The sequence below is a fragment of the Vulpes vulpes genome, chromosome 13 (genome assembly GCF_048418805.1).
Source record: "Vulpes vulpes isolate BD-2025 chromosome 13, VulVul3, whole genome shotgun sequence".
In the NCBI taxonomy this organism is placed as follows: domain Eukaryota; kingdom Metazoa; phylum Chordata; class Mammalia; order Carnivora; family Canidae; genus Vulpes; species Vulpes vulpes.
Window position 1 is genome coordinate 77,211,723 of NC_132792.1, and position 22,967 is coordinate 77,234,689.

The window sequence follows — 22,967 nt, forward strand, 5'->3', positions numbered from 1 at the left end:
CAGATATAATCATGGCTTTGAGGTATTTTAAATAAGCAAATGGCAAAGCAGAATACTTTAGAAACAGAAAAGAGAAAATACTTTGAAATAGATTACATGTATTTACCTTTTAAATTCATTTGTTGGGCAGCCTGGGTGGCTCAGCGGTTTAGCGCCGCTTTTAGCCCAAGGCCTGATCCTGGAGACCCAGGATGGAGTCCCATGTCAGGCTCCCTGTATGGAGCCTGCTTCTCCCTCTGCCTGTGTCTCTGTGTCTTTCTCTCTCTGTCTCTCTCATGGATAAATAAATAAAATCTTAAAAAAAAATAAATAAATAAATTTGTTTAATTCTTTCCTTTGTTTTGCTTACCTTCAACAAATTCCTTCAATTTTTTGCAAAAATATTTGGATAAAGACTTAAAATTCATACTATATACAAATTCAAAAAAATTCAAGAAATGACTTTAAAGATATAATAAAGGAAGAAAAAAATAGGACTCATGGATGAAAATAATGTCTAAAATAGGTCATGTGTATTTGGAACCTGGAACTATGCTTAGCACATAGTAAGTTCTCAAAAATATTTGTCATTATTATTTTTATTATCATCATTACTATCCACTGAAAGGTGATGAGGCCTAGAATTATTCCAAGTTGTCTTTCAAACTGTGGAGAAAATCCTATACATCTCCCCTTATCTTTTTTAGCCACAGATATCTGATAATATTCTGTATTTAAATGCATCATTGAAATCCAATTTAGGGCACCTTGAATTTGAATCATGATGAAATGTAACATTTAACCTAATTGTATTCTGTATGGGAATCAACAGGTACCCTAATTTTCCATCCATAAATTATATCATCAGGATAAGTAAGGATTCTGATTTAGGATGTAGATCCAGTAATTGACCTCCTCAGGCAAAGTCCTTCAATCCCTGATTCCAGGAAGAGTAATCATCTGCAAACTTCCCACATGGGTGGGGAACAAAGGACTCTATTTAGTGTTGATACCTTTTCACATAAGAGTGAAGCAGCAAAGCGAGGTTCTTGTCTCATGGAGTGGAAGAATGAATGTCGCTGACAAAGGAGAGTGAATAAAGCAATAGAATCTCATTACACAGAGACACAGAAAGGGCTCTCAGGAGTTCGAGGAGTCCTGACAGGGTTGCCAATGTCGACCTCCACTGACAGCTTTTTTTTTTTTTTTTAGAACTGACCAGGTTGCATGTGGCCTTAACATCCTTATGATGTCTTGATTTGTGTAAGGACGGGTGATAATATATTTAATGGCTTACTTCTTCTTTGGGGTCTGGTTATTCTCTGTTGGTCACAAGGTGACTATCATAAAAAGACCCCACCCCTGACCCCCAGGGCGGGGTGATCTGGTTAGTTTCCTTATTTTTTGTTTCATTACGCCTCAGCATTTCTGGGATTTCTGTGAGCCTAATCAGGTAACCCCCTACCTATCTCTCCCTACCTAGCCTTGTCTATCAATGAGACCTTTACTCTTTGAGATCCTTCAGACAAGTATCAGGGGTTCTTATACTTGGGGGATGATTGCCATCATGTATGGGAGGAGGGGTAGAGATAAAGGAAGTTTCCAAAGGAACTTTTATATATTTAAGTAGACTTGCAAGATCCTGGGGGTCAGGCTAAGATTGCCTTTTGCCCTTAACAAAGTGTTAATATCCAGGCAGTTGAGTCCCTAGGAGAATGTCACTCTGTCTGTTTCAAGGTGATGAAGTTTTGGAATACAGGTGAAGTTTGGTGGGGTGAGGTCCAGAGCTGACGACCAAGAAAGAATTCTTGAGATGTCTTCTGTGCAAAATGGTGGTTTCATTAAAACACAGGGACAGGACCTGTGCGTAGGAAGAGGTTCTGCCCCCTGCCTGTGAGGAGTGACTGATTATATACCTGGAGGTTGGGAGGGGTTTGAAGATAGCATATTCTCTAAGGAATTTTGGAAGCAAAGTTTCCAGGACCTTGAGGGGGCTAGCTATTGTTGGGGAAAGGTCACTTATTGCCATTTAATAAAACCTGAGTCATAAGACCCTTCAGATTTGTATCGGTGGGCCATGTGCTTGGGGGATGACTGCCAACATGTATCTTGGGGGTTTAGAGATAAAGAGAAATTTCAAAGGGAATTTTTACATGTTAAAGTAGATTTACAGGATCCTGGGGGTTGGACTAAGAGGGAGGAATGCCTGTCATGAATACTCCGCCATGCCACACTTCTTTGTCCATAGGCTGCAGGTTATAAGGACATTTAATTTTATCTACATTTCCTTCTTTCTTTGTTTCTCACATCAAGTATGAGCTATTTTCATTCACAGTGTAACTCAAAACTCGGTTCACTTATTAGTGGGCATGGAACCAAAAGACACGACCAAACCAAAGAGTGGGGAAAAGAGAGATTTTACTTTCAACAGGTAAGGAGAGTACTGCTGATATTTCCAAAGGCAATGTCCCACTTTCACAAATACAGAACAAAAACAAACACAAAATTGGGGATAGTTTTAAGCTAAGGGTGTGTGCATATTCATGGACAGACTTGGCAAGGGAAAATTCATTGTAGAATTGGGGCAAAAGACATCCTGAGTTAAGAGAGTTCAGATCTTAGTTGATTGAAGTCATGGGGCCAGCAAAGGTCAGCATCAACAGTTCTCTGGCTCCAGTTAGTCCTGTGTTTGAGTGCTCAAAGTGGTTTAAATCCTGTAAAATTGACTCAAGAGTGTGCACTCGGTCAATACTTATTTTTAAAACAGCACCAGGAGTTTTACCACTGACTTATTGTCTTTATTTGGTCAGGCTATCTTCTGGCCTGGTATATGATGTAGGAAATTGTGGGGGTTCAGAGCCTATGGCCAAGAAAGAATTCTTGAGATGTCACTGGTGCAGAAAGGTGATTTTAGTAAAGCATAGGGACAAGACCTTTGGGTAGAAAGAACTGCACTGAGGCATTAAGAGTGGCTGATTATATACTTTCAAGTTGAGAGAGGGCTAGGGATAGTGTAAGTCTCTAAGAAATTTTGGGCATCCATTGTGTAGGGATTGTTTCCCACACCAGTTAATTCTTTAACTCTTCGGACACCAATTCTTTAACTCTTCCTAATAGTTCTTTAAAAAAAAAAAAAACATTCTATTTATTTATTCATGAGAAACACAGAGAGAAGCAGAGACACAGGCAGAGGGAGAAACAGGCTCCCTGCAGGGAGCCCCATGTGGGACTCGATCCTGGAACTCCAGGATCATGCCCAGAGCCGAAGGCAGATGCTCAACCAACGAGCCACCCAGGCAGCCCTGGGTGTCTTATAATTCAATTCAATTCTGACACTAACCACCCAAGTTAACACAGACCTCAGAGTTGAAGGGTTTAGTCCCACAAAACTGTCCTCACTTCAAACACCAGTTGCAAGTCCTAAACTGCCAACTGTGGTTCTAACCAATCAGTGATAAATCAGAGGTTTCCATGACCCCCCTCCTTAGGTTTGATAATTCTCTAGGATGCTCACAGAACTCAGGAATATACTTAATGTCATTGGTTTATTATAAAGAATACAAGACGCCAGATGACAGAGATCCTGAAGGTCCTGAAGGATTCTCAGCACAGGAGCTTCCATCCCCCGGGAGCTGGGGTGTGCGACCCTCCTGGCATGTGGATGAGTTCACTGACTCTGAACTCTGAACTCTGTTGGTAGGGGGTGTTCATGGATGTTTCATTGGATAGGCGTGATTGATTAAAACATTGGTCACTAGTGATTAATTCAATCTCCAGTTTTTCTCCCCTCCCTTAAGGTCAGGGGATGGGGCTGAAAGTCCCACCCTTATAATCATGCCTGAGTCTTTCTGGTAACCAGCCTCTATCCTGGAGCTACTTACAAGTAGCCCCCAACTACTAGTCATCTCATTAGCATAAAAAAAGACATTCTTACTACTCTACTCTGGAGGCTCCAAGAGTTTTAGAAAATGTGTGACAGGAACCAGGCACAGAGACCAAGCGTTTATTTTTTATTACATCCCAATATGTGAGATTGGATTTGTCCTGGAGAGAGGCCCAGAGGAATGACCACAGTGGGGGAGGAACCTCTGCTGCCTGTGTGCTTGTCAACTATGACCGATAGCCCAGCCTCGTCATGCTTTGGTGCCTCTGCTCCTTCCACACTGGGTGTGTGAGCTGCGTTACCTCCTGGCCTGCCTTCTGACGACACGGCCTCCGGCCTCCGTTAACTCCCCCGGTGGCTCCCTAGCAAACACATTTGGTGACAGGGCTCCCCTTGTCTTTAGGAAAGCTTTCAGCCTCTACACCAGTCTCCATAGGCTTCTACCTGCCACAGCTATTCCACAAATAGGAGTAAAACACTAAGTAGTTTAAACAGTGAAGGAACCTGTTATAGGATATTAAGCAGCTCAGACAACCTGTGAAAAAGCCAGAATCCAATTTAGGAGATAAACTGTTAGTAAAGAAGTCCCAAAGCACACTGCAGACGTTATCCAATTGGTCCGTTCCACTGGCTGCAGGCACTTGGCAAAGAATGAGAAATGTCTAGAACTGACAACCAGACTCAGATCCAAAACACACCTATGGCTTATGTTCTTCCCAGCCTGGGATCCTCGCTCTTTCACCAGACTAACACGTAAGTGGGAAAGCATTTGGACGGTCTTCAGGAGCCCCCAGACTGACTGGCAGGGCATGGGCCACAGCTCTGATCAGAACTTGGGATGCGTGGCTCCTTCTTGGCACACTGTGCCCACCAATTGCCTACCAGCTTTTCATATATAATGATTTCTTATCTGATCATCACATGAAAACTACTTCTTATCAGGAAGAACTTGTTTTAAGCTATTTCAGCATTTTCTCCCAGATGATCTGTAAATTAAGTGGTAGGCTGTAACCTATGTTTCTGGCTTTTCCCATTCCAGCAACGTTATTACAGCACCTAGTGTCCTCCTTCCTGGAATTCTAGGGAAATTTTGGGGGTTCCTGCTGCTGCTGTTTGTTTATGGTGATGTAGTGGAAAGCATAGTGATTGGACTTGGATTTTACAAGTTTTACCTGGATTAGTTGTTGTGGAGATGCCATATGGAGACGCACTGATTTATCAAGTATTAGTTACGTATTACAAGTATTATGCAGTAAATGTCAGGAAGAGGTTTTTCAGTGGAAAGTAGTCCTTAGAAATATTTTTCAACTGGTGATCTTGGTGATGAAATATAGATGTGCAAATTTACTAGAGACAGGAAAATGGCATTTATAACAAATCATAGAGACAGGAATGTGGCATTTTTGATAAATCATAGAAAGAGTTATGACATTTGAAATCAAAATTGAAGTTCATCTAAATGACTTTATTTTCTATAAAATAGAGAAATGCCTCGTTAGTTTTATAATCATAATATGAAGTATGTACTTCATTATTATTTTATAAATTATGTTAGGGAAACACAGTGGCAACCATGTCTTGTAAATACATTTTTGGTAGACATTATTGTTTATGTGAAGGCTTATTCTATTAAAATTTATGGTTCCAGGGCTTTATTTATCTACTTTATTTATTAGTTTTGATGCCATAAGACAAGATAAGGTTGCATATTTTATAAATCTTTTCCAAAATACTTTAATTTAGGAGGAATCCCAGAAGATACGCAAATATATAATTTCTGACATTTCTCCAACATTAAATTGAAAATCCATTGAGTAAAATTTCCACCGCTTTAAAAAAATTATTCTCTCCATGAAAATGAACTAGTTAAATTTGTCTTTGCCACCCCCTCCCGTAAGTCGGGAAAGAGAAAATAACTTTACGTTGTAGTCCATGATGATTTACTTTTACCTATTGCCCAATTTAAGTAGCATCATTTATGATTTACTCTTAAAATATGTGAAATGTGTAGATGTATTTGCAGACAAAGTATGAAACATCCAATGTTATGTTGCAGTAACTTTAAAGATGAGATTAAGATTTCTTCCTCCTACTTCAGAGTGTCGAAGATGAGCATCTGCGAGGACGTGAATGCCAGGGCCCTGCAGGGACCAAAGCAGGCTGCCCCAAAATGTGCCACTTTGGCATCCTGATTATTTCAAACGAAAGTTACTTAAGAAACAGCTGGTGCAAGGGCCTTCTTCTGTCCTCCTGAAAGCAGGAAACAAACCTCCCATATGAGAAATGCCCCCCCATGCTTAGAAGTAAGACACTCTTTTATCACCAGAGATAGGGACTAAAAGCCAGGAAAGCTTTGGAAACATACCTCATTACCTTTTTTTCTAATCTACTACCTCAGCCCAAATTCTGCTGAGAATTCTTTACAAATTAAATTACAATCTTCACAAATTAAAGCTCCCGCATACCTATTTTCTTTGTCCTGTCAGTTCCTCAGAAATTCGTCTTCTTGTCTAAAATGAATAATACCTGCCTTCCTAGGTCATCTCTTTAGGTCTCAATTTCACGATTGGGCCTCTGTCTGCACATAATAAAACTGGTGTTTTTCTCCTGTTAATGCGCCTCGTATTGATCTAATTCTTAGTCCAGCTGAAAGACCTTCAAGATAGAGGAAGAATTTTTCCTCCTAGACAGAACCTAAGTACAACTTTCATCCTAACAGTCATCATTTATTCACTCGTGCATTAATTCAACAAGGTACTAATTTCCAAATTTTGGTTCACAGATAAGGCGATTAAGATAGAAAACGTGATTTGCCTGAAGTTAAGTGATAAATTCTTGGCCCATCAGAATTGTGACTTTTCCTTAGGTGAGAACAGGAGACACTCAGCAACCTAAAAATTTTCAGGGTGGGTGTGAGCCCAGACAAATGTCAAGTGACCGTCTGGCCAGGTTCAGAGCCCACTCCATCAAGCAAAAATTCCAAATGGGTGAAATTATGTTCCGTTATCATTGGTGCTATGTGACAGTGCCCCTCAGATGCTCAACCCTCCAACCGCTGAGCCACCCAGGCGCCCCTCCCCCATATATTTCTGATAGTTATATCAATAAAATACTTCCCGAGCACTGATCTTGTGTTTCTATCTTATAAATGTACTACTGTGCCAGTATATTTTGCTAATAATAAAATGCTTACAGATTAGGTAGAAAGAATATACATCTATTTCCTGTAACAAATAATCATTTTGTGTATTCCTGGAGTGTCCAGCCTAGACTTGAAAATGATTGTTACAAGACATAATGCAGTCTTAATCTAGAATATATGTGCACAATTCATAGTAGTGTATTAAGCAAAAAAAAAAAAAAAACCATATTTTTTCTTGATTAGGTACATTTTTCTCAATCCTGTGCCTATCCCTTGAAGAGTAGATGTGTTTAATTATCTTCAAAAGAGAAGTGCTACTTTGAAAGGGTTTACAAGTATCTTGGAGTCTCCAAAAAATTCAATCTTAAGAGTCATTATACTTTGCTCTCATTATTCTGATTCTGAAATGGTGAGCCCAGGCCTATGTAAACAAATTATAAAGGATTAGAATAGCATAAAGGAAACAATTTGACATATTTGATGATAACATTTGATGCTAACATCAGTTCCTCAACAAAACCTCTTATGAAATAAATTGGTTCACTGATTTTTTTTTTCCCAGCAAATTTGGAATGTGACATTATGAAGTGCAGCCTACTTGTCTTAGAAAATTAAGTAACAAAATTATAGCAAAACTTTACATGGTATTTTAAGGGTCATTTTAACTCCTAACTCCTTACTTAGAGTCTAATGATTAAAAAAAATAGGTTTCTAAGATTTAACATATAGTAAGGACCAATTGATTTCTTCTCCAAAATTTGTCTTGCTACAGGCTTTGCTGCTCCTCCTAACAGCACATCACTTTTCTATGTTGTCACCAAAGCCAAAACCACAGTTCCAGTCTTCGTGACTCTTCTTCCTTAAATCTAGGATAAATATATGTCATGATTTATTTGGGACAGTCCTGGCTTACATCTCCTGTCCTGCCTTATTACTAACTACTCCCTTTCACTCTCAAGGACATTCTAATTTGGATAGTAAATTACACAATCACTCTATCTTGTCTCCTAAATTCCTTCCTTCAATAAGCCATTAGAACAACCTACAAAACGTATCTCTAATTGTCCACCTTTCCCTTTTTTTTGTCATTAACATGTCTTCTTGAACACCTACTGTTCACTCTGCCTGCAATCTCAAAGCATCCACAGTGGTCTTTACCAAATGTTGGCCCCATTCCTTGAAGCAGGTAGTATCACGTGGAAAAGCCAAAATCCCTGCTATGGTTGCTTGCATATTTATTCTCTTTGTTCTTGTTAAGTACATTAAGAGACACTTCTCCATCCTTGCACTTCCGCACTAATCCCAGAAGCCTCTGCATGCTCCTGTTTCTGACCTTGGAGATCTTCCTTGTGATTAGTTCTTTTTCAGTGTTCATGTCTTGAAATAAGTGCCAATTCCATGGATAGCCTTTCCTCACTACCTAACAAAAATAGCTCACCAATGACTCACCAGTGTCTGTTGTACACTGCATCCTCTCCCTTCCCAGCACTTACCATCAGCTAAAGTTGTGTGACCTGCCAGCTATCTCTGCCTGTTACACAATGAACTTAGAGCTACCTCTTGTCCATGACTATGGTTTTGCTGCTTCAAATAATGTCCAGTGTGTTCTATATCACACACATTACAATTATTTGTTAATGAAAGATTAAAGCTGATATTCATAAAATCATGTGTAGAGGTTATCATGATCATTTCGTACAAAATGCCTCTTTCTGTAATGAAATAGTCCCCCAAACTTATCTTCCAAATCGGAGTATAAATTTCAAAAACTATTAAAAATTAAGCCTCATCATTTTTCCCAAATGTCAGGACTTGAAATAATATTCACTATACTCACAAAATGGTAATAATGAAAATGTTAATGTGATAATAAGTACAATGATAATGTAATCAACGTGGTTGATTCTTCACAAACCTGAATAAAGATAAAACACCTATTTATTTTTCTTTAGATCAAAATAAATCTGATTCCATGTCAGCATTTTGCTGAAATGGCAGTAAATCCAATTGCAATAATTTTTGAGCTACATGTCTTTCCTCAAGGTTGAACAATTATCTGAGCAAGTATTAGAGTTGTTCTTTGTTTTTGTTTTTTTCAGTTGTACAGAAAAAAAAAAGGTACAGGCTCTAATTCACCACGGTCACCACTGGTTGTTCTTCTGGCCAAATCCATATATTCCTTTGAAGTTAGGGGCTCCATTACCCCAAGTCAAGCTGGATTGGCCATTTTTATATATTCCGGGAGCTCCAGTGCCCCAGGTACAACTTTTCTGGACAAACTTTGCATTAAACCAGCACCTGCAGGGACCTACCACCTTCCTGCAGGACGTCATCTAGCAAAACATGGTCCTTGCTGTCATTAAGCCTCTTCTTTCCCAGTCCTATCTCCTTCTCCACTGCTGTCCTTTAGATTTATCTCCTGAGGACCGTCAGAGTTTCAGGGAACTGAAATGGGGAGGAGAGTCCCTTCAACAGCCTTCACTTTCTGCCCTGCCACTGAAAACCATGCCACAATAAAAGTTCTACTTTGCCCTGTTTTTCTTTGGCAAGGTGTGCCTATGAACCCTTCTCAGAAGAATCACACAAAAACATAAAATAAAATACATACATTCACAAAACAAATTATATCAAAATATGATTATAAATTATATTAATCACATTAAGTGAGATCTGACAGTGGGACTAACAAATACCATGACTTAATAAAGGCCATGTAATTTAATAAATACCACAATTATAGTCATAAGTGAAAAAGTATTTTTGAGTTATCTGTAACAGTTGTATATAAATAATAAATATTTAAAGTAGCTATGGGTTCTCTTTAAAAAAATATTTATTTATTTGAGAGAAGGAGAGAGCATGAGCGAGAGGAGGAGTAGAGGGAGTGGGACAAGCAGACTCCTGCTGAGCACAGAGTCTGATGCTGGGCTCCATCCCAGGACCCTGAGATAGTGACCTGAGCTGAAATCATGAGTTGGTGGCTTAACTGACTGAGTCACCTAGATACCTCATGGCTATGACTTATATTGGTATGTCCAAAGCCACATTGTTTTTTATCTATATTCATGATTGAAGAAACTGATAAATATCAATTAGAAGTCAGTGAAACTAAAGATGTATTTTTTCTTATTTAAGTTCACAAACTCCCCCATTAAGAACCTAATTTACTACATGCTAATCGAAGCATCTGCATTGTGGTAAATAGGTTATCACAGTAAAAAAAAGTCATGATTGGTTTTTGAAGACACTGTTTTTGCCAAACTAGAGCAGAACTGCCATGTCCAGGTCTGGCTTCTGTCCTGTGCATGCTGCCACAAAGCCCTATTTTCCTCCTCATTACCCAGCTAGCAAAATTGGTCTCGACCACAGTCATGGCAAACCCACCATTTCTTCTCATTTGATGATAAAAATGTTCCTAAGGACAAGTTCAGTTTATACACAAGAATGTGAGCCATCTCTCCATCCTGACCCAATTTTCAAAGCCTCAGAAACAATAAACATGTGTGAATACAAGGAGGCCCAAATCACTTTGACCCTCTCCATATCCTTGTGAGCTGAGTAGAAACTGAGTATTAAATACTCCCCGTGGATAATGGGTAAGAAAGGAAGTGCCATGTGACCAAGTTACAAAAAGTCCCCAAATCAGGGAAGTCAAAGGAGGATAGTAATTTGCACAACGGTGACTTCCTCAATAAGTTACTAAAAATGCTACATAGCACATGTTTTTAAAGCAGAAACTAAACTTAGGGAATGTATATATTTGTCTGTTCAGTGTGAGCCTAATATTCATTTTTCTTTGGTATTCTGACTTCCTTATCTACATAATATCTTTAAACAGAGACATACTCTGAATTGAATTAAGCACTAGCAAAATTGTTTGATTTAAAATCCTAGTTTAAAGGAGAATCAGACTTTCATATTTCATTTTTCTGAACATTTGATTACCTTTCATGCCATTATACATACCATATTGCTATTTAATATGTAAACCTAAGTTTTGATTCTGGTCTAATTTCAGAATTCCAGAATCAGTAAAGAGGTTGAATTTTTGCAGAAAAATTCTGTAACTGAAAAAATTGAATAAACTATCATGAAATGGCATCATAAGGAAAGCAGCGTCTACCTAACCACATTCTAAACTATAGACGGTGGATATAAGCTGGTTTTCTACTACAATATTTGAAAAATGCAGTCATTGTAGCAGACACATTTGAAACAGAAGGTATCATTTTTAGTATAAAATACTTTGTATATTAATTTTTCCTAAAGAGAAGAGTCTAATATTTGCTATTAAATGTGTAACTCATATGTATTCCATTGGGTTTCCTACTTGCATTAACAATTCTCTCTCCAAAAAAAAAAAAAAAAAATTCTCTCTCCAGTTGCTATATATACACATACATATTCTTTTAACTCTGAAAGGGTATAAACATACAAATTATAAGGAAGGGAACTGCATTTAATCACACATAATTAAAAATTTCAAGCTTAGCATGGGTAATCTATCTTGTCAACAAAGGCACAATCAACTTTCCCCAGTACTCTGAGTGTGCAGCAGTTGTACTGACTGATAAATAATGAGTGTGCTATCAGTAAAACATCCCAGAGAATTAGCAGCCTCAGCTCTGGGGTGTCACCAGGTGACAGCTTGTACTAAGTGGCCTTAGTGGTTGTCAAGGTACTGCTATAAAAGACAGTCAACATATTTCACAGTTAAGGTGAAGTAAAAATAAATATGTTATATATCAGGTGAAAAATGCAATCTTTAAACATCTGATAATTTGGTTGTTCTTGCACAAATGGCTTATGAGATGTACCTTTTTGGTGGTCAGCCTGAGAATAAAATAAAAATTTTACATGTAATCTCCAAAGTTAAGACAATTGTTTCAGAACAAATAGCTTTTGGGGGACAAGCAGTTTAAATTCTATTTGTAAACAATTCAAGAATGAAGTTTCTGGATTCCTTAGAAAGATCGACAATGTGCTTACTATTAAAGACATAGGCAGACACAATGCTCAGTGCCACTTTCGAGCTGAAGGAGGCTTACTTGATGTTCTGATCCTCTATGACAGGGAGGACATTCCCGGCTGTTTCAGGGGGACACACTTGTACTTTCCCTTTCCTGCTGGTCCTGAGCGGGGTTAAGTTCACAGCTAGCCTGGCTGCAATGTACACACCCTCTCTATCTCCCCACACCACATCTCTCCCTAGTAAGAACCAGAAAAGGAAGGAAAGAAACAGACCACTAAAGTGGGAGAGATACCACAATTTTAAAATTTTAACTCCTTAGCCAATGGATTATTTTGTATTTTTAAAGTTTAAGTAATATTTTACTATAGTTATTTTACATTTAAAGTATTTTTTAAGATTTTATTTATTTATTCATAGAAACAGAGAGAGAGAGAGAGAGGCAGAGACACAGGCAGAGGGAGAAGCAGGCTCCATGCAGGGAGCCCGATGTGGGACTCGATCCTGGGTCTCCAGGATCATGCCCTGGACCGAAGGTGGCCCTAAACCGCTGAGCCCCCCGGGCTGCCCACATAAAGCATTTTAGAGGACACTTCCAAATTTAGAGTTTGAAATGATGCTAACAACTCTTCAATTGAAAGACCCTTTCCCACAGGTAAAAAGTATGAATTTGAAAGAAGCCAAAGCATTTGTGAAACAGCTTTCCTTATGTAGCATTTCTCAGGATGACACAACTGATTGGAGGGGCTTCTCCAAAAACTTGTCTTTTCCAGGACATTGGGGAGAGGTGGAGAGTTGAGGAAAACAAATTCCTACTTTACACTGTAAATATAAGAAATTTCTGGCTTCAGGAATTATGTTGTTCTTTTTATCTTTTTTTTAAAGATTTTTTTTTTTGTTATTTATTCATGAGAGACACAGAGAGAGGCAGAGATACAGGCAGAGGGAGAAGCAGGCACCATGTAGGAAGCCCAATGTGGGATTTGATCCCAATACTCCAGGATCACGCCCTGAGCCGAAGGCAGATGCTCAACCACAGGCCACCCAGGTGTTCCATCTCCTTTTTATCTTTAGTAATCTTTAATTCAAAATCTGTTAGTCCAGTTTTCAAACCCCTTTCATGGGTTAGAGAAACCCAAAGTGGTAGCCCAAAGTCACTATGTCTGAAGATGTATCATCTGGTTATTAGGCCCCTTGAAAAATTGTCTGCTTCTCTGTTTTGCAAGTCTCCCTTTTCTATTAGGAAACTGGCAGAGCGGCACTAAAAGTTAACATTTGCTACTCATTTTGTACTAAACTGAGGGTAGACTTCCTGCTATTAAATGCATAACAGCCCAAAAGTTGGTCATTGGAAAAAATGGGAAGCACAGTGCTTGCTTGGCTTATGGACATGCTGTAAAGGCCTATTTTTAGGTGTGGGTTTTCTTACCCTGCAGACTCTGAACTGTGTGAAACTTGCAAATGCTGCTGCAGCATATTAATACAGGAAGGTATTGATTCACCCCAAAGTAGAACACTCCTGAATATACTTCTGTCACCACTGATAAGCTTAAAAATACAACTATCAGTTATTTTCCCAGAAGAAAAATGGATTTGTTCAGGAATTATTGAGAATTGCAATTCAGAACACAGCAAGCTATGGCAAAAACCAAAGGTAAGTCCAACAAATAAAGGAGACGAATGTTATTTTATGGAGAAAGAGAAAGTTGTGTGGGGTTGTTTGGAATGAAAATCTGCTGGAAAAAAAGCAGGAGTTCAGAGTGATGATGACTTTCTCATTGGCTGAGTTGCAGGGACGGATGTCTTGTAGGAGATGCAGTGTACATCTTTTCCAGTTGGAAGCTGTAATGGGTCATTCTTTCCTGTTGATGATTCTTCTGTTGGGGGTCTGTAACTGACTCTTCCTCCTGTAACTGACATTGAATACTACTGCTTCTCCCCCCCCAACAATCCCTTCTAGCCTCCTAAGAACACTTAGTGAGGTTTCCCTTTATTAATTTTCACACCACAAGACTTTGACTTTCAAGGCATTGTCTGTGATCTAGAATCTTTATAATGTGGAAATGCATGAGTGATAGTGAACATCTTTCATGCTTCTCTGACCTATCAGAAGAGAGGGGAGAGGCCACGACAAAGAAAATGTTCACACACACACACACACACACACGGAAGGAGTGTGTAAAAGGGACAAAAGAGTCAACTGAAAGATCTCCCAACTGGGCCAATTTGAATGAATAACATACATAAAATAGCTTAGATCATAACTAAAAGTATGAGCCCATATTTATATAATAATTGCATAAATAAATAAATGGGGGAGAAAAGACAAATCTCCAGTGAAGAATAATTCCAAATAATTTATAAAGATACTCTGTCCTCAAGAAGGTTGAGTACAATTCCCCATCCTTAAGTATGGGCTCCATACAGTGACTTCCTCCCCAAGTGTCCAGTATGGGAAAGAGGAAAAGAATAACTTCCCAGTGGAGAAGCCTGGCAGACACTACCTCAGGCATGTGAATGGGTCAACATCAACAGGGATGAGTCATATTGATAGTATTTTCTCTGGAAGGATGTGATAAAAATGGTCTTCATCCCAAAATTTATAACCCCAGCCTAATAATAGGAAAAGTAGATAAATCTCAATTGAAGAGCATTCTGCAAAAACCTGGCCAACACTCCTCACAACTGTCAAAGACAAGTAAAGTGTGATGAACTGTTACTATCAAAAGGAATATGAGAAGATATGATGACTACATGTAATGTAGAATGTCAGATGAGATCTTGGGAAAAGAAAAAGAAAGAAAAGAAAAACATCGTGTGCAAACTAAGAAAATCTCAATAAAGTATGGACTTTACTTAATAATAATGTATCAATATTGGTTCACTGATTGTGAAAAATGTAATTTGTTAGTGTAAGATTTGAATAATAAGGGAAACTGCATAAGGAATATATGAAAACTATAGTATCTTCTCAACTTTCCTGTAAATCAAAACCTATTTAAAATTGAAAGTTTACCTCAGATACTTACTGAATTCATTATTTATAAGGATAAGAACAAGAGGTTTCTGACATACAAAAACAAGAATCATATCCCACATAGAATATGGGAATTTAAAATTATATTTGAGTTTATCCCTAGTTGAATATTATGCAGCCATTATGAATATACTCAAAATGTTCATATAAAAATGGGAAATAGTTATGTTAAAATGTTAAATGGAAATAGTTTCAATATGAAGTATGATACATTTACATAAAGTATCCACAAGAAGCTCAGATCCTCCTTAAGTAAAAGAGAGAGAGGGACAGAGAGAGATGCCTAATAGGGTGTACATAAAATATTAAATTGAATATTCTTAGTCTGTGAGCATGAAGGTGCCCTTTTATATCAATTTTCTTTTATGTTTTTACTCATATTTTGCATAAATTACTATGAATTGATCTTATAAGAAACAAATTCTTTAAGAAAGAAATATATATTGGGATGCTTAGGTGGTTCGGTCAGTTAAGCATCTGACTCTTAATTATGACTCAGGTCATGACTTCGGGATCATGAGATCAAGGCCTGTGTCAGCTTCCCTGCTCGACAGAGAGTCTTCTTGAGATTCTCTCTACATCTCCCTTTGCCCCTCCCCCCAGCTCTTGTGCATATGTTCTCTCTCTCTAAAATAAATAAATAAATCTTTTAAAAAATGAGAATTATAGATCGTATTTTTAGAGTACACAGAATCCAAGATTAAGAGTCTTTAAAAGTAATCTCTGTATAAGCACTTTAAGCTTAGTTTAAAATCAGACAGACCTATACCTATATAATATTTCCAACCCTTAATGCTTGTATGAACTTTGAAAAATTATTCAATTTCTAAGTCTTGGTTTCCTCATCAGGAACATAGAGATTAATACATATCATAGCATTTATCACAGTGTTTGAATCATTGCTAATGCCAAATAAATGCTTAGGTATTTTGTTAGAAGAAAATTAAAAATATTTTAGGCTGAATTCTATAGTAGAAAGATGGGAGCAAGTGGAGAGATTCTGAGAAATTAATGGATAACATTAACTTATACCAAATTCCCCTGAACTGAAGTTAGTCACTGAGGAAAGATCATAGGTAGACAGGAACATTATTCATAATAATGAGGAAAAGTGTGGTAATAAAAGTCCAAAATTCAAAGATTAAATTCCAAGGACACCCTAAAGGGAATCAAGAAAACCTAGGGCCAGCTCAGCAAAAAACAAAGCATGTGATACTGACTTGTAACCACAAAGAAGAAGCAATGTCTGGCTGTAAAAAAAAAAAAAAAAAAAAAAAAAAGCCTTAATATGATTTTAGAAAAAGTAAAGTTTAACATGGAAGTGAAAATATTATGGGCAAGGAGAGTTGTTTGGAATATTTTACACTGGCCTGGGAAAGTTTATGTCTATAAAATGTGCTTAGAAGTTTAAAATGTGAATTTTTAGGAATATTGATTGAATCATGTAACTAGAAAAACAAATTTAGAAGACAAAAATCCTATATGAAAATATGAACATTCAGATCTATGCGAGACTCTCTGTAACATTTGTGGTGTTGTCTGGTCATCAGCAGATCTCAGGCAGAGACATCAATAAACAGAACAGACCCAGTTTGCAGTAAGACGGCCCCAAGATGCTTAAGGAGAAAGTAAGGGGAATCGTGTCAGGAGACCTCTGCAGATCTGAGCTGTAAGCTGGGCCCTGTTGAGCTACTGAGATGCTATCTTCGTTTGCTAGAACTGCCATGACTGGGGTTGCTTAAACAACAGACACTTATTTTCTCATGGTTCTAGAGATCCCAAGCCCAAGACCAAGGTGTCAGGAGGGCTCGTTTTTTCTGAGGCTCCTCTACTTGGCTTGTGGATAGTATCTCCTATCTGTGTCCTCAAATAGTCTTTCCTCTGTACATGTCTGTGTCCTCATTTTCTCTTCTCAGGACACCAGTCATAGCAGATTAGGGCCCACTCTTATGGCTTCATTTTAATTTCATTACGTCTTTAAAGATCCCATCTCCAAATTCAGTCACAGTGTAAGGTTCTGAGAGTTACAGTTCCACATGTGAATTTTGCAGAAGCACAATTCATTCTATCGCAGATGGTGTTTAATTTTAGTTTGAGGTGAAGATTGGGACAGTAACCAGGCATGTAGCACCAAGATGATTCTAGATAGAAACGTAGCCATCATCCCCCCTGTTCGTGATTAAAACCCTCATAAGCAACATTTCAATGATCAGAATGTATAGACTAGTTGTGTCCTTGCTGATGACCTGGGGCTGCGTGCTTCTATGTGGTTTCTGTCTTCCTGACTTCTATAGCACTTCTATACACTTATTTTATTTTGATAAGAATGTAAATTTCTAGGAGGGAGGGGCAAGATGGCAGAAGAGTAGGAGTTCTTAACCCACCTGGCCTCAAAACATCCTCAACACCTACGAATTCAACCTGAAATTTCAAGAGACACAGCCAGAACACTACAGAGAGAAAAGTTCTCGCATCTAACAAGGTAGGAAGGTGAAAAATAAAATAAAAAAGAATGAAGTGGGGGAGGGAACCGTGACTAGCTTGGCTAAAGTGAAGTGGAAAGTGAAAAGTCTCCAGGGCAGGAAAACCAGCTCTGGAGAAGTGGGAACTTTAAAAATCCACACTGGAAAAGCGTTCAGTAGGGAAGTCTAGCAGAATTGCAGGTGGAGCAAGGAAGCCTCCAGATTCCTGAAGTCACTATAAGAAGAAGTGCACCTGGGGGAAAGCTCACTGCAAACCGGGGCAGATATTGATAAAGGGATGGAGCACCACAGCTCTCTAAGGAAATTTGGGAAAAGCCAATTGGTTAGGCGGCAGGGTCTAGGCAGAGGTGGCCGTACCCTGTTTCCTGCAAGAGAGGCGGCCCCTGGGAGCATGGGTCCAGTGGCACAGGGCCCTGGATCCCAGGGCACCGGAGCAGACAAAGCTGGTGATCCTACATTCCCCCTGGGACAGGCAGAGGCAGGGAGGGCACAGGACAGTGAGGACTCTCCCGCCACTGGGCACCCCGTAAGTTGTACAGATCAGTGAACCTGTGCCCCCCCAGGAGCACCTAGGCCAGTGCAGACTGGGAGACTGCAGTAGTACCAGGGGTAGCTGACTCCAGGGCTGGGGAGCTGGCCGCTGCCATTTTTTTCTCTTTGTTTCCTGGGAGAGGCAGGGTCTCTAGGGAACAAAGGCCTCACAGGGTAAACAGCTCATACTGAGCCCAGCACATGGGTGGGGCATCTCTGCCCAGGCACACACAGCTTAGAATCAGGGCAGGAGACCCCTCCTCCAGAAGAACTGCTGGAAGTACAAGGGAAGAGCAAGTTTACTGAACAAGAAGTACTGGAAAGCTACAGTGCTGAGGAAAAATAGTATATAGAACTAGAGGGTCCTTTTTTTTTATTCTATTTTTTAAATTTTTTTCTTCTTCCTTTACAACTCATTTTTATATCAGACTAAAAATTTCCAATGTTTTTTTCTCTTTTATCAACTTAACTACAATATTGTACCAGCTCTTCATTTTTAAGTTTTTTTTTTCCCTTTTTTAACTAACATATTTCTACAATTACATGTATTAGATATAATTTTCACTTCTGGATTCCCTTTAACACATTCAATTTAGCTTTGGTAGATATATGGGTATTTGTTTTTTTTTTTTTTTCTTCCTCATTTTGTTTTACAATAGTGGAAGTTAGTACTCTCTAACACATGACAAAATACACCCAGAACCAAGTGGAATACCGTGTTGGTTCATTCTCTAAGATTATAATCTCTCTTCCTTCCCATTCCGCTCCCCTCTTTTATCTTGTTTATGTTCTTGTAGTCAATGTTGGGGCTTTATACAAGCATTATTAGTTTATATAAATTTTGGATTGAGCATTTCTAACATACAGAAAAAAATACACTCAGAACCAAGAGGATCACCCTCGAGGACCCCTCTGACTACATTCCCTCTCCACTACCATTTCCTCACCACAACCATTCCTCCTTCCTCCTTTTCTTTTCTTCTTTTTTCTTTTTTTTCCCTCTTCTTTTCTTTTCCTTCTTCTTCTTTTTTCTTCTTTTTTGTTTTTGGCTTTTTATTTTTACTGCTTTTTTTTTTTAATTTGTTTTTCATTTTAGTGGTCCTTTCTGTTTTATTTTGTTTTGTTCTTCTTTTTCTTCTATTTTCTGGTCTCTGACCTTTCCAGAATCATCTAGGGTGTATTGTATTTAGGTCATAGTTGATATTTTTAGCTCAGGCCACTCATACAGTCACTCTGCACTGGACAAAATGATTAGAAGGAATAATTCATCATAAAAGAAAGAACCGAAAACAATACTCTGCCACAGAGTTACAGAATTTGGGTCAAAATTCAATTCAGAAGTAGAATTATAAAGCTATTGGTGACTCTGGAAAAAAGTATAAAGGACTCTAGAGACTTTGTTACTGCAGAAACAGAGCTAATCAGATTGACATTAACCATAGATTAAAAGAGATGCAATCCAAATTGGATGCTGTAACTGCTAGGATTAATGAAGTGGAAGAGAAAGTGAGTGACATAGAAGACAAGTTTATGGAAAGAAAGGAAGTTGAGAAAAAAAAAAAACACACACAATCAAAGCCCAGGAGGAATGCTTAGGGAAATAAATGATAGATTGAGAAGGAAGAGTATATGTCTAATTAGGATTCCAGAAGAGACTTAGAGAGAGAGAGGACCACAAAGTATATTTAAACAAATCATAGCTGAGAACTTCCCAAATGTGGGAAAGGAAACAGGCATTCAGATTCAAGAGATAGAGAGGACACCCCCCAAAAAACAATAAAAACCATTCAACATCTTGCCATTTAATAGTGAAACTTGCAAATTTCAAAAGTAAAGAGAAAATTCTTAAAGCAGCTCGAGACAAGAGATCCTTAGCTTATATGGAGAGAAATAATAGATTAGCAGCAGACCTTTCCACAGAGACCTGGCAAGCCAGAAGGGCTGGCAAGATATATTCAGGTACTAAATGAGAAGAACATGCAGCCAAGAATACTTTATCCAGCGAGGCTCTCATTCAGATAAGAAGGAGAGATAAAGAGCTTCCAAGACAGGCAGGAACTGAAAGAATATGTGACCTCCAAACCAGCTCTACAAGAAATATTAAGAGGGACCCTGTAAAAGAAACAGGAAGTCCAAAGAAATGATCTACAAAAACAGAGACTGAATAGGTATTATGATGACACTAAATTCATATATTTCAATAGTTACTCTGAACATGAATGGGCTAAATGATCCCATCAAAAGACATAGGGTATTAGACTGGATAAAAAAAGCAAGACCCATCTATATTCTATCTACAAGAGACGTCTTAGACCTAAGGACTCAAATGCACCAGCTAACCTCCCACCTAAAGGAACTGGAGAAAGAACAGCAAATAAAGACTACACCAAATAGAAGAAGAGAGATAATAAAGATTCAAGAAGAACTCAATGAGATAGAGACCAGAAGAACTGTAGAACAGATCAACAAAACAAGAAGATGGTTCCTTGAAAGAATTAATAAGATAGTTTCCAAAATCTATAAAGAACTTATTAAACTCAACACCCAAGAAATAAACAATCCAATCATGAAATGGGCAAAAGACATGAAGAGAAATCTCACAGAGGAAGACATGGACATGGCCAACACGCACATGAGAAAATGCTCCGCATTACTTGCCATCAGGGAAATACAAATCAAAACCACAATGAGATTCCACCTCACACCAGTGAGAATGGGGAAAATTAACAAGGCAGGAAACCACAAATGTTGGAGAGGATGCGGAGAAAAGGGAACCCTCTTACACTGTTGGTGGGAATGTGAACTGGTGCAGCCACTCTGGAAAACTGTGTGGAGGTTCCTCAAAGAGTTAAAAATAGACCTGCCCTACGACCCACCAATTCTACTGTTGGGGATTTACCCCCAAAGATTCAGATGCAATGAAATGCCGGGACACCTGCACCCCGATGTTTCTAGCAACAATGTCCACAATAGCCAAACTGTGGAAGGAGCCTCGGTGTCCATTGAAAGATGATGGATAAAGGAGATGTGGTCTCTGTATACAATGGAATATTCCTCAGCCATTAGAAACAACAAATATCCACCATTTGCTTCGACGTGGATGGAACTGGAGGGTATTATGCTGAGTGAAGTAAGTCAATCGGAGAAGGACAAACATTATATGGTCTCATTCATTTGGGAAATATAAAAAATAGTGAAAGGGAATAAATGGGAAAGGAGAGAAAATAAGTGGGAAAAATTAGAGAGGGAGACAAACCGTGAGAGACTCCTAACTCTAGGAAATGAACTAAGGGTTGTGGAAGGGGAGATGGGCAGGGGGATGGGGTAACTGGGTGATGTTCACTGAGGGGGCACTTGATGGGATGAGCACTGGGTTTTAAATATATGTTGGTAAATTGAACTTCAGTAAAAACAATTAAAAAACAGAATGCAAATTTCTGAAACATTTTTTTCCTAGAAACCATGGAAACTGGACATCTACTACCTCCAAAAAAGCAGTTCCAGAAGGAATGGCAATTGCCTAGATATTGCTTGGGCCTAAGGGTTGCTCAGTTTCAGTGTGGCTGACAAGACCCTGATGGGAGGAAAGGTGATATGTTAGCCAGAGGGCTACAAGGAACTCAGGTGGTAACTCAGGGGCATCAGGATGGAGATCACGTCATAATGGGAAAAGGTGAATTGAAAGCCAATGTGTTGAGAGAATGTCAATGAAGAATCCAACTGGGAAAACAGGACACTCTCTGAGGTTTCACTGAAGGGCCTCTGAAAATGGGCCATATGAACTTTGCTTTTTGTTTGTTTGTTTTTTTTTAACCATTTTATTTATTTATTCATGAGAGACACAGAGAGAGAAAGGGAGAGATACCGGCAGAGGAGGAAGCAGGCTCCATGCATGGAGCCTGATGTGGGATTCCATCCTGGAGTCCCACTCCAGGATCATTCCCTGAGCTGAAGGTAGGCGCTAAACTACTGAGTCACCCAGGGATCCCCCTGAGCTTTTTTTTTTTTTTTAATTCGCACTTCTTTGAAAATAAACATCTTTGGTCTCCAATAGCATCAAATGTACTGATTAGAACTTCTCATGTTACAATTGGAGAAAAGTAATTCAGATATGTTCGTGGTGACACGATAAACCAGAATTTAGGCAAAAAGATTAATTTTTAAAACTAGATTGGATTAAGATAAATACAGTTGAGTTTTGTTGGTTTTTTTTTTTTTTCAAGATTGATTTACTTATTCATGAGAGACTCACAGGGAAACAGAGAGTGAGAGACACAAGCAGAGGGAGAAGCAGGCTCCTCAAAGGGAGCCCAATGTGGGACTCAATCATGGATCCTGGGATCATGTCCTGAGCCAAAGGCAGATACTCAACAGCTGAGCCACCCAGGTGCCCCACATTTGAGGTTTTGAATCACTTGGGAGTATTAGTGTCACACAAGATAATCAAGGCAAGATAATCAAGGTGGATACAATCTAATAGTTTCAGACACTGTTTAGTCGAGCAGATATTTATAACAGTCTAATAATTAGTTTTTAAAGATTTTTTTTTATTTTTTATTTTTTATTTATTCATGATAGACATAGAGAGAGAGAGGCAGAGACACAGGCAGAAGGAGAAGCAGGCTCCATGCCGAGGGCCCGATGCAGGACTCTATCTGGGGACTCCAGGATCAGGCCCTGGACCAAAGGCAGGCGCTAAACCGCTGAGCCACCCAGGGATCCCCTAATAATTAGTTTTATCAATATTCTAAGTACATGTAGTTTATCTTTTCTTACTCCCATTTATATTTGCTTTCAGCAAAAATTGCCATTCTAAGTATGTGCTCATGAGCAAGCTTAAAGATGTGATTGACCCCAGTTGTAATCTTCCCCTGTTATGAGTGAGTTATTATGAACCTTGAGCTATGGAGAGGGAAGGAACTGATCCCGACCTTCTTTGTCCA